This window comes from Chrysochloris asiatica, unplaced genomic scaffold (genome assembly GCF_000296735.1).
Source record: "Chrysochloris asiatica unplaced genomic scaffold, ChrAsi1.0 scaffold00235, whole genome shotgun sequence".
Lineage (NCBI taxonomy): Eukaryota > Metazoa > Chordata > Mammalia > Afrosoricida > Chrysochloridae > Chrysochloris > Chrysochloris asiatica.
In genome coordinates, this window is record NW_006408753.1 from 4,512,774 (window position 1) to 4,523,753 (window position 10,980).

Consider the following 10,980-nt stretch of genomic DNA (forward strand, 5'->3'; position numbering starts at 1 on the left):
TTTGTGTTACTCCAAGAAAAATCCACATTAAGTCTATAAATTAAGTAAGAACTCTTAAGTCTGGTAACAGGCAGTATTATGTAGGGGAATGAATCTTCATATGGGAATCAAAAGATCTAGCTGCCAATCCCCTTCTTTACAACTGGATTATTAATGAGACACCAGAAAGATCAGTCTTCCTGGGTTTCAAATTTGTCATCAGTTCAATGAAATGACTGAACTAAATAATCAATGTAAATAAATGCTATGACTGCCACATATCCAACTTCAGTGTTTGTTTGGATACCTTAGAACAAAAGTCAAAGAGGGGAAATAATGATCATTACATGTATCATGATAAACAATCATATGCTCAAGTTTATATAAGGATTTCAGTTGGAATGAATAGAAGAAGTTTGGGCTTGTTGAACAAAATTTTTTAAATTCTACTTTCATTAAGTGTTTTAACTAAAGAAAATCAGGCTATGTATTATTAATTCTCTCTCAATTCACTTTTTGGTCCTTAATAATAATGCCTTTTGAAACATGCTTGACACTAATAGGCACTCTGTCATCAGGGACAGAGAAGCAGTTAGGAAGATTCACTAATCCAGTCTAATTTTTATGAATTTTCACTACTTATATCTTTATATTCCACTACTCATTTGTCAGTAGAATGTACTGTGGCAATTTGTGTGTTCCAGTAATACTAGAAAGTATATCACTGGTATTTAAAGCACCATTAGGGCATGCATGTCCATGTTCATTGCAGCGTTATTCACAATAGCAAAGAGATTGAAATAACCAAAGTGTGCACCAATGGACTGATGCATAAGCAATCACACAATGGAATGCTATGGAAGGTTAAAGTAACATGAACAACCTGTGCAATACCTCATAGCGTATGTGAATCTGGAGGACATAATACTGAATCATAAGCTGAATAAAAAAAAACAAATATTATGAGTCCACTATTATAAAAGGATAAGGAAAGGTTACCACATAAGCAAAACAAAACATTGTTTAATGGTTACCAGAAATGGAAAAGGAGTGGAAAGAAAAATTCACTAACTAGATAATATTGCTGTTGTTAGGCGCTATTGAGTCAGTTCTGACTGATAGAACCATATGCACAACAGACACCACCCTCACAATTGTTGAATGTTTTCATCTACCAGCTCTATATCTGACAGAGTTCCACTGCTCTTCATAAGTTGTTCAGTGGCTAAACATTCAGAATATTCGGCCTCTCCTTCCTACTGTGTCTTAGTGTGAAAGCTCAGCTGAAACCAGTCCACCATGAGTCACCCTGCTGGTATTTAAAATAATGGTGGCATAGCGTCCAGCATCAGAGCAACACACAAGCCACTACAATATGACAAACTGACAGATGAGTGATTGTAAGGGTCACTTAGAACAGGGGAACAGTTTCTTCTTTTGTCATGCATTAGAGTAGACTCAATGATACTTATCTTTCTTCATAGTTGTTGTTAAGTACTGTTGAGTCAGTTCTGACCCATAGTAACCCTGTATAGGGTTTCCACAGAGTGACTGATTAGCTTGAACCATTGACCTTGCGGTTCAAACTGACTTTGCAGTTACATCAATAACGTAAATAAGTGAATTAGAAAAGTAAGAATTATGTGGGTTTGCAAATAGACCTCACCGCTCAACTTTGAGTTTATTGTACTGTGGTGGCTTGCATGTTGCTGTATTGCTGGAAGTTATGCCACAGGCATTGTAATATCAACGGGGTCACTCATGGTGGAGAGGTTTCAGCTGATCTTCCAAAATAAGACAGACTAGGAAGAAGGAGAGACAGACAACTTCTGAATGTTTAGCCACTGAAAACATTAAGAACAGCAGTGGAATACTGTCAGATAACACCAGAATATTGAATATTAAAACATGATGTAGAGCACTAGAGTATTTTCAGATATAGTGACTGAGATGAGCACCTCAGGTTGGAAGGTACTCAAAATATGACTAAGGAAGAGCTGACTTCTCAAAGTAGAGTGATGATATGAAGGTAGGAAAGCTTCCAGGACCTTCATTTGCTGATAAGGCACAACTCAAAATGAGGAGAAACAGCTGTAAATATTCATTAATAATCTGACCATGGATGTATGAAGTATGCATCTATGAAAATAACTTGTCAAAAATAAATTGGAATTAATAAAGATCAGTATCCTAGGTATTAGTGAGCGGCAATGGACTGATATCAACCATTATGAGTCAGACAATCATATGGCTTACTTGGCAGGAATGAAAAATTAAAGAGAAATAGCATGACATTCATCATCAAAAAGAACATTTTAAGATTTTTCTTGAAGTGTAATACTAGCCGTGATAGAATAACATCCATAGGCCTACAAGAAAAGCAGTTAATATCACAATTACTCAAATTTACGCATCAACCACTGAAGTCAGTGATAAAGAAATATGGCCTCAATGCTGGAATTCACATGATAGGATCTTATAAGAACAATGATTTTTCATTGCAAATACCTTTTTAAACAACATAAAAGATGAACATACACAATGAATTTACCTGCTAGAATACACTGAAATCAAATTGACTACATCTGTGGGAAGAGACACTGGAAAAGCTGCATATCATCAGCCAAAACAAGGCCAGGGCAGACTGTGGAACAGACCATCAATAGCTCATATGTAAGTAAATGCTGACGCTTAAGAAAATTGAAACAAGTCTATGAGAGCCAAAATATTACCTTGAGCATATCCTACTTGGATTTAGAGATCTCAAGAACAGATTTGATACATGAGACACTAAGGACCAAAGATCACAATGGTTGTATTATGACATCAAGAATATCATACAGGACAAAAGAAAAGATCATTAAGAAGATAAGAAATAAGAAAAGACCAAAATGAATGTCAGAAAAGACTCTGAGTTTTGCTTTCTAGTGTAGAGTGCAAATGCAAATTAGAAAAATGAGGAGGTAAAAGAGCTGAAGAGAAAGTTTCAAAGGGCAGCTCCTGAATACAAAGTAAAGTATTATAAGGATATGTGCAAAGAACTTGAGTTAGAAACCCAGAAGGTAAGAGCTCATTCATCATTCACAAGCTGAAAGAAGTGAAGAAAAACTTCAAACCTCATCTGGCAATGTTGAAGGATTCTATGACAAAATATTGAATGATGCAGAAAGCACCAAAAGAAAATTGAAGGAATACACAGAGTCAAGGTACTAAAAATAAATGACTAATGATAAAATATTTCAACAAGTGGCACATGATCAAGAGCCAACAGAACTAAAAGATGAAGTCCCCTGGCACTGAAGGCATGTCAAAGAACCAAGCTCCAGGAAATGATGGAACACAACTTGAAATCTTTCAACAAAGATGCTGCTCTGGTGGCTGTCGCTCATCCATGCCAAGAAAATTGGAAGACATTTACATGGCCAATGGATAGGAAGAGACCCATATCTGTGCCCATTCCAAAGAGAGTTGACCTAATAAAGTGCAGAAACCATAATAAAATATCATTAATATCACAAGTAAAATCTTGCTAAAGATTATTCAAAAATGGCTGCAACTGTGCATTGACAGGGAACTGTAACAGTTTCAAGCTGGATCAAACAAGGATGTGGAATGAAGGATATCATTGCTGATGTTAGATGCATATTGGATGAAAGTAAAGAATATCAGAAAGATGTTTGCCTGTGTTCTGTTGATGATGCAAAGGCTTTTGTCTGTGGGAATCATGACAAGCTATGGATAACATTGTGAAGAAGGGATTTTCCAGAACACTTAATTGTGATCATGAGGAACCTTTACATAGACCAAGAGGCAGTTATTTAAACAGAACAAGGGGACACTGAATGGTTTAAAATCAGGAAAGGTGTGTGCCAAGGTTGTATTCTTTCATCCTACTTATGCAGTCTGTATAATGAGCAAATAATCCAAGAAACAGGATTATATGAAGAAGAGCTTGGCACCAGGATCGAAGGAGGCTCATTAACAATCTGTGACATGCAGTTGATACAAACTTGCTTGCTGAAAGTGCAGAACACTTAAAATATTTATTGATGAAGATAAAAAAACCACAGCCTTAAGTATGAGTTGCACCTAAATATAAAGAAAACAGAAGTCCTCACTACTGGACCAATAACTGTTGTTGTTGCTATTGAGTGCCATGGAGTCGGTTCACAACCCAGTATAGGGTCTTCAAGAAGCGGCTGTGAGTTTGAGCCACTGACCTTGCGGTTCAAACCAACTTTGCAGTCCAGCACATTAACCCATAACATCACATCAGGGCTCCAATAAATAGCATCATGATAAAGGGAGAAACTACCACTCATCTGTTAGTTTGCCATACTATGGTGTCTTGCATGTTGCTTTGATTCTGGAAGCTATGCCACCAGTATTTTAAATACTAACAAGGTCACCCATGGTTTCAGATGAGCTTTCATTCTAACACCGACTAGGAGGAAGGAGATACTGACTCCTTCTGAATATTTAGTCACTGAAAACTTTATAAATAGCAGTAGCATACTCTCAGATGGTGCCAGTATATTGAATATTGAACCATGATGAAGAGCACCAGAATACTGTTAGATGCAGTTCGAGAAAATGAGCCCTTAATGTGCAAAGATACTGGAAACACAACTTGGAAAGAGCTATTCCTTCTCAAAGTAGAGGGGATCTTGATGACATGATTGAAGTAAAGCTTTCAGAGCCTTCATTTACTGATGGGGGCACAACTCAACATGAGGAGAAACAGCTGTAAAGATACATTAATAATTGGAAAATGGAATGTATGAAGTATAAATCAAGGAAAACTGAAATTTGTCAAAAATGAAATGCATAAACATCGGTATTCTAAGAATGAGGGAACTGAAATAGACTGCTATTGGTCATTTTGAATCTGACAACAACATGGTTTACTATACAGGGAATAACAAATGGAAGAAGACTGGCATCACATTCATCATCAAAAACATTTCAAGATCCATCTTGAAGTACAATGCTGCCTATGATAGGATACTATCCATATGCCTACAAGGAAGACCAGTTAATACATCTATTATTCAAATTTGTGTACCAAAAACTAAAGCCAATGGAATGCATAAATCATCAGACAATATTATTAATACATGCAAATAAAATTTTGCTAAAGGTAATAGAAAAATGGCTATAACAGTACACTGACAGAAACTGCCTTAGGTTTAAGATGGATTCAGAAGAGCATGTGAAGCAAGGGATATAGTTGCTAACACCAGGTGGATTTTGGCTGAAAGCATAGAATGCCAAAAAGATGTTTTATCTGTGCTTTATCAACTATGCAAAGGCTTTCAATTGTGTAAATCATGACAAGCTATGGGCAACATTGCAGAGAATGAGTATTCTGGAACACTAAATTGTGCTCATGAGGAAACTGTACATACACTAAGAGGCTGTTGTTTGAACAGAACAAGGGAACACTGAATGGTTTAAATTAGGAAAGGTATATGCCAGGATTGTATTCTTTCACCATACTTATGCAATCTGTATGATAAACAAATAATTTGATAAGTCAGATTTTTTAAAGAAAAACATGGTGTCAGGATTGAAAGAAGATTCATTAACAAACTGTGATACGCATATGATGCAACCTTGCTTGCTAAAAATGAAGAGGACTTAAAATACTGATGAAGCTCAAAGACAACAGCGTTCAGTGTAGGTTGTACCTCAATATAAAGAAAACAAAAATCTTTACTATTGGCTCAATAAATAATGTCTATTTAGAATGGAGAACAGATTGAAGTTGTCAAAGGCTTCATATTACTTGGGTCAACTATCAACACTAAGGAAAGCAGCAGTTAAGAAATCAAATGAAGTATTGAATTAGGGAAATCTACTGCACACGACAAAAGTGTTTAAAAGCAAATATGTCAATTTGAGGAATAAGGTGTGGATGACCCAAGTCATGGTATTTTCAGTAACCTTATATGTATGTGTAAATTGAACAGTGAATAAAGAAGACCATAGAAGAATTTATGCATTTGAGTTATGGTATTGGAGAAGAATATTAAAATTACCGTGGACCACCAAAAGAACAAACAAATCTGTGATAGAAGTATAGCCAGAATGTTTTAGAAGCAAGGATAACAAAACTTTGTCTCTTATACTTCAGACATATTATCCAGAGGGACCAGTGCCTGGAGAAAGACAAGATGCTTGGTAAAGTGGAGGGTCAGTGAAAAAGAGGAAGACCCCAAACAGATGGATTGGCACAGTGGCAGCAGCAGTGGGCTCAAGCATAGCAATGATTGTGAAGTTGGCACAAGACAGGGCAATGTTTGGTTCTGTTGTGCATAAGGTCACTATAAGTTGGTACATACTTGACAGAACCTAACAACAACAAATGGAGAAAATATTGAAGTTATCAAGGACTTCATTCTGCTTGGATTCACCATCAACACTCATGGAAGCAGCAGTCAAGAAATCAAACAATGTATTGTATTATGCAAATCTGCTACAAGCAACCTCTTAAAAAGTGTTTAAGAGCAGAAATATCAGTTTGAGAACTATGGTGCACCTGACCCAAGTCATGGCATTTTCTATAGACTTAAATGCACGTCAAATGGACAGTGAATAAGGGAAATTGTTGAACAATTGATGCATTTGAGTTGTGGTGTTGGAAAAGAAAATTAAAAGTAACATGGGCTGCCAGAAGAACCAACAAGTCTGTGATAAATGCAGTACAGCCAAGATGTTCCTTAGAAGCCAAGACGGCAAGACTTGGTCTCTCATACTTTGGATATATTATCAGAAGGGCTCATTTCCTGTCAAAGGATATCATGTGTGGTAAAGTGGAGGGTCAGTGAAAATGAGGAAGACCCCCAATGAGATGGATTGGCACAGTGGCAGCAGCAATGGGCTCAAGTTTAATGATTGTGAGAATGGCCCAGTACCAGGCAATGTTTCTTTCTATTGTGCATAAGGTTGCTATGGGTCAGAATCAACTGAACGGCACCTAACAACTTAAACAACAACAATAAATAAATCTTACTATTAATGTTTGTGTTGTTGTAAACTGCCATTGAGGCTGTTCTAATTCATAGAAACCTTGCATATGGTTTCTGAAGAGTGGCTGGTGAATTTGGGTTACCAGTTCTATAGCACCACACCATGACTCCCTATTTGCTATTATTAAGTAAAAAATGCAATTATTTCTGCTCCTTCACAGAATGAGTATAAGAAGAGTATGAATAAACTGGAAGAATAAAATGAGATTAAACGTTGGTATCAGAGTTCTCCAAAGTCACTACTCATTCAACAAACATATCATTATGGACATAAAATAATAAAGTGAATTCTATTTAATCAGTAATTTAAAAAGTGAAAAGAAGAAGATAGTCTTTTTGGATTAATTAAGTAATAGTTAAAGAAAGTTCTCGATTTTGATCAAGAAAATCATCTTAATTCAGCATTATTTTCTAAACATGATGGCCAAGTGAATTATATCAATAAATTATGTCATGTCACTACTATTGAAATAAGGTTTTAGATATATTTCCTCTAATAGCCCTCAATGTGTTGCTGTAGGATAAGGACTGCAACCACAGGGTCAAACCCACCAGCCACTCTTAGGAAACCCTACACAGAGTCAAAATCAACTTGCTGGTACTTAACAAAAACAAAAGTAAGAGGAATATCTTCCAAATAAAATATGACTATATGAATTCTTATTGCCTGTTTGGTGGTGATTATGTGCTGTGGAGTCAGTTCCGACTCATAGAGACCCTGTACAGGGTTTCTGAGGCTGTAAATCTTTACTGGAGCAGAAAGTGTCATCTTTCTCCTGTGGAATGGCTGGTAGTTTTGAACTGCTGACCTTGAGATTAGCAGCTCAATTCATAAACACTATGCTACCAGAGCTCCTTAAGTATCTTTTAAGACAATAAATTGGCCCATTTGGAGGAAAAATGTGAATGCATAACAAGGCAGAAGAGGGGGTAACTACTGGGAAGTCCACGTTTTGCTGACTGGCGCTTGGTCACAGAATGTCCTGATTCAAAAGAAAATAAGCAGTTTATAAACTGAGCTGTACTGTAGTAATCTTCATTAGCACAATTTTAATCTGGCCCTGAATTGACCCTGGAACTCTAATTACTTTTAGTATAATTGTGAGCATACAGTAAATGAAGGATACATGAACCTGAGTGAATTTACAAAATCAGCTATGTGAAAACACATCTTAGAGGTCAAACTAAACTAATATGTAAATCTCTAATGATTTTCACCTCCAGAAATAGAGGTTATTCTTTTCCTCAAAATAATTACTATCATTCTAGCTTCATAAGTATGCTGTTATTGCTTTCCAAGTGAAGCTGATTTCAAATTTTTCTTTTCCTTCTCTCTTGTCATCGTTTATTAGTATTTTTATGTTGTTCTCTTCTCATTTAACGAAATGTTCCTGTTTTCTTAATGCAGGCACAATTGACCTTGTGCAGAACAATCCTGCTTTTATAAAAAAATTTCAAGCTGGTGAAGATGGTCATAAAAGGGGGAAATGCTGCTAGCAGTAAACGCTGTTCATTTAACATTCTATTACATCAGCATACCTAAATGCACTTCTTTAGCAGAGTAAGCACATGCTTCATGTGCACTCTTTCCAAAATGTTTTCAATTTGATTGAAATCCCAGTTTGTGACCATTCTTCCCCAGGGTCGATCTCAAGTAAATAATGTAAAGGGATATAATCTTTGCAAAGAACTTTCATGTATGAGATAATACAGTGTTGTCCCAAATTATTTAAAGAGCTATGTTCATTTGTATACTGACTCCAAAGTGCCTGTAATACTAATAAAGCCTAGCCATGAATAATGCAGTTTTGCTTATTGGCTTCTTTGAATAAGTCAATGATATTATCTTGTACTTCAAAGAAATCTTGTCACTTTCTTAGCATTCCCTGTAGTATCTGAGATACATTTAAGGAAACCATTCCATTAGCTTGCCACCAATTACAACATTATTGACATACAAAACAAAGATCACTTAAAGAATGATTATAGATAAGTAATTGCAATATGTTTGAGAGTAGTCTTGATGGAATTAGTAATTGAAAGACAAAGAAAGCACTTGATTTAGATCAAGCAAATAGAATCTTATTTTGATATTAAACTCCAATCTCATTTTGATATATGGTATAATCATTTTGATATTAAAATCCAATATGATTTTATTTTTATATCAAAACATTAAAGTAATTTGCAAAATGTTTCAAATGCACTTGCCGACAATATAATCATATTTACACTTTAACAAAACTGTGGTCTCCATTTTTTCCCAGACCTGAAACCAAATGCATTATCTAACTCCTCCTGTTCTCTTGAATCACTTCAAAACATTTCAACATGAAGAACATGTAAACAATTAGAATGAAGAGCATATGCATTTTATAAATGTTACTGTTTATAGTTAACTGCCTCCAAGTAGGCTCACAATTTATGGAGCCCCCATAACCAATGAAAATGGACCTTTGTGATCCATTAGCTAGTATTCAGAATTAGATTGCCAGGACTTTCTTCCTAATATTTCTTAATCTGAAAGCTCTAAAACATTTCCTGGACAGGTAATCCTGTTGGTATTTGAGATACTGGTTGTATAGCTTCCCGCATGACAAGAACTTGCAAATACAACAAACTAACAGGTTGTGATAGATGTGTATACCAAAACCCAAACCAAGCTCACTGCCATCAAGTTGATTCTCTCATAGAAATAAAAATAAAATTTAATATTAGGTAAATTTGTACCATTTAATAATAAACAGGGTTTTGACATTTGATCATCCATTTGGGAAAACACACAAAAAACCAAATCTATTCAAAACTTTGCAGTAATGAAACATAACAGCAATGTCCTGGCTGGCTAAAACCTACACGTGAGAAAGTATAAGTATACTAAGAGAAAATATAAAAGGTATTATAATTATTTTTTAACTTAGAATCTTCTTAAGAATGAACCTAGACCTATATCCTTTAAAAATTATGAGATTTTATTGTATAAAATTTAGAGCATTGTTATGTTAAAAAGGATGTAGGAGGGAAATGAGTAGATTAATGATAGATTGGAAAAACAATTTTACAATGTACAACTAGAAAATAATTTCTATTCAGAATGTATAAAGAGCTCTTACCAATGAATATGAAAAAAAAAATCTCTTTAGGAAAAAAATAAGCAAAAGGACCCAGAAAAATCTACTACTGAAAGTTTCCCTTCAGATACTTGAATGCAGATATTGTTAAGTGCCATGGATCGGTTCCCACTCATAACCATGTATAGGGTTTCTGAGGAGCAGCTGGTGGGTTTGAACTGCCAACCTTGTGGTTCACAGTCCAGTGCTCTACTACAGCATACTACCAGGAGTATATATGTGTGTGTGTATATATATATACACACACACACACACGTACATACACATATATGAAAACATATCAAAGAGTTGATGGAAAAATAACATTAAGACAATGGAATTTTTCCTTTAGCTTTTTGAAGCACCCTATATATAAACATATACACACATATATACCCATATATAAAAATATATACATATATATTTAAATCTATTGTTAAAAATTTTTTTTAATGCCTATCTTAGTATAGTGGTTATGAGTCGGGCTGCTAACAGCAAGGTCAGCAGTTCAAAACCACCAGCCGTTCTGCAGGAGAAAGATGAGTCATTCTTCTCCTGTAAAGATTTACAGCCTGGAAACCATACACAGGATCGTTGAGTCGGAACCGAATCCATGGCACACCACCACCACTAAGTCTGTTTTGATGAAATAGAAAAAATAAATTATAGTACTTCTGTATTATGAAATGCAGTTATTAAAAAAATTTAATATCATATACATAAAAATATTGCTAAAATGTTTCTCTGTATGTTTGTATGCATGCACATACATATGTATCTCTCTTTATGAAATACTGTAATTCGGGGGAATATGATGATTGATTTTATGAGAAAGAAATGAGTGTTATGGGTCACTGTGG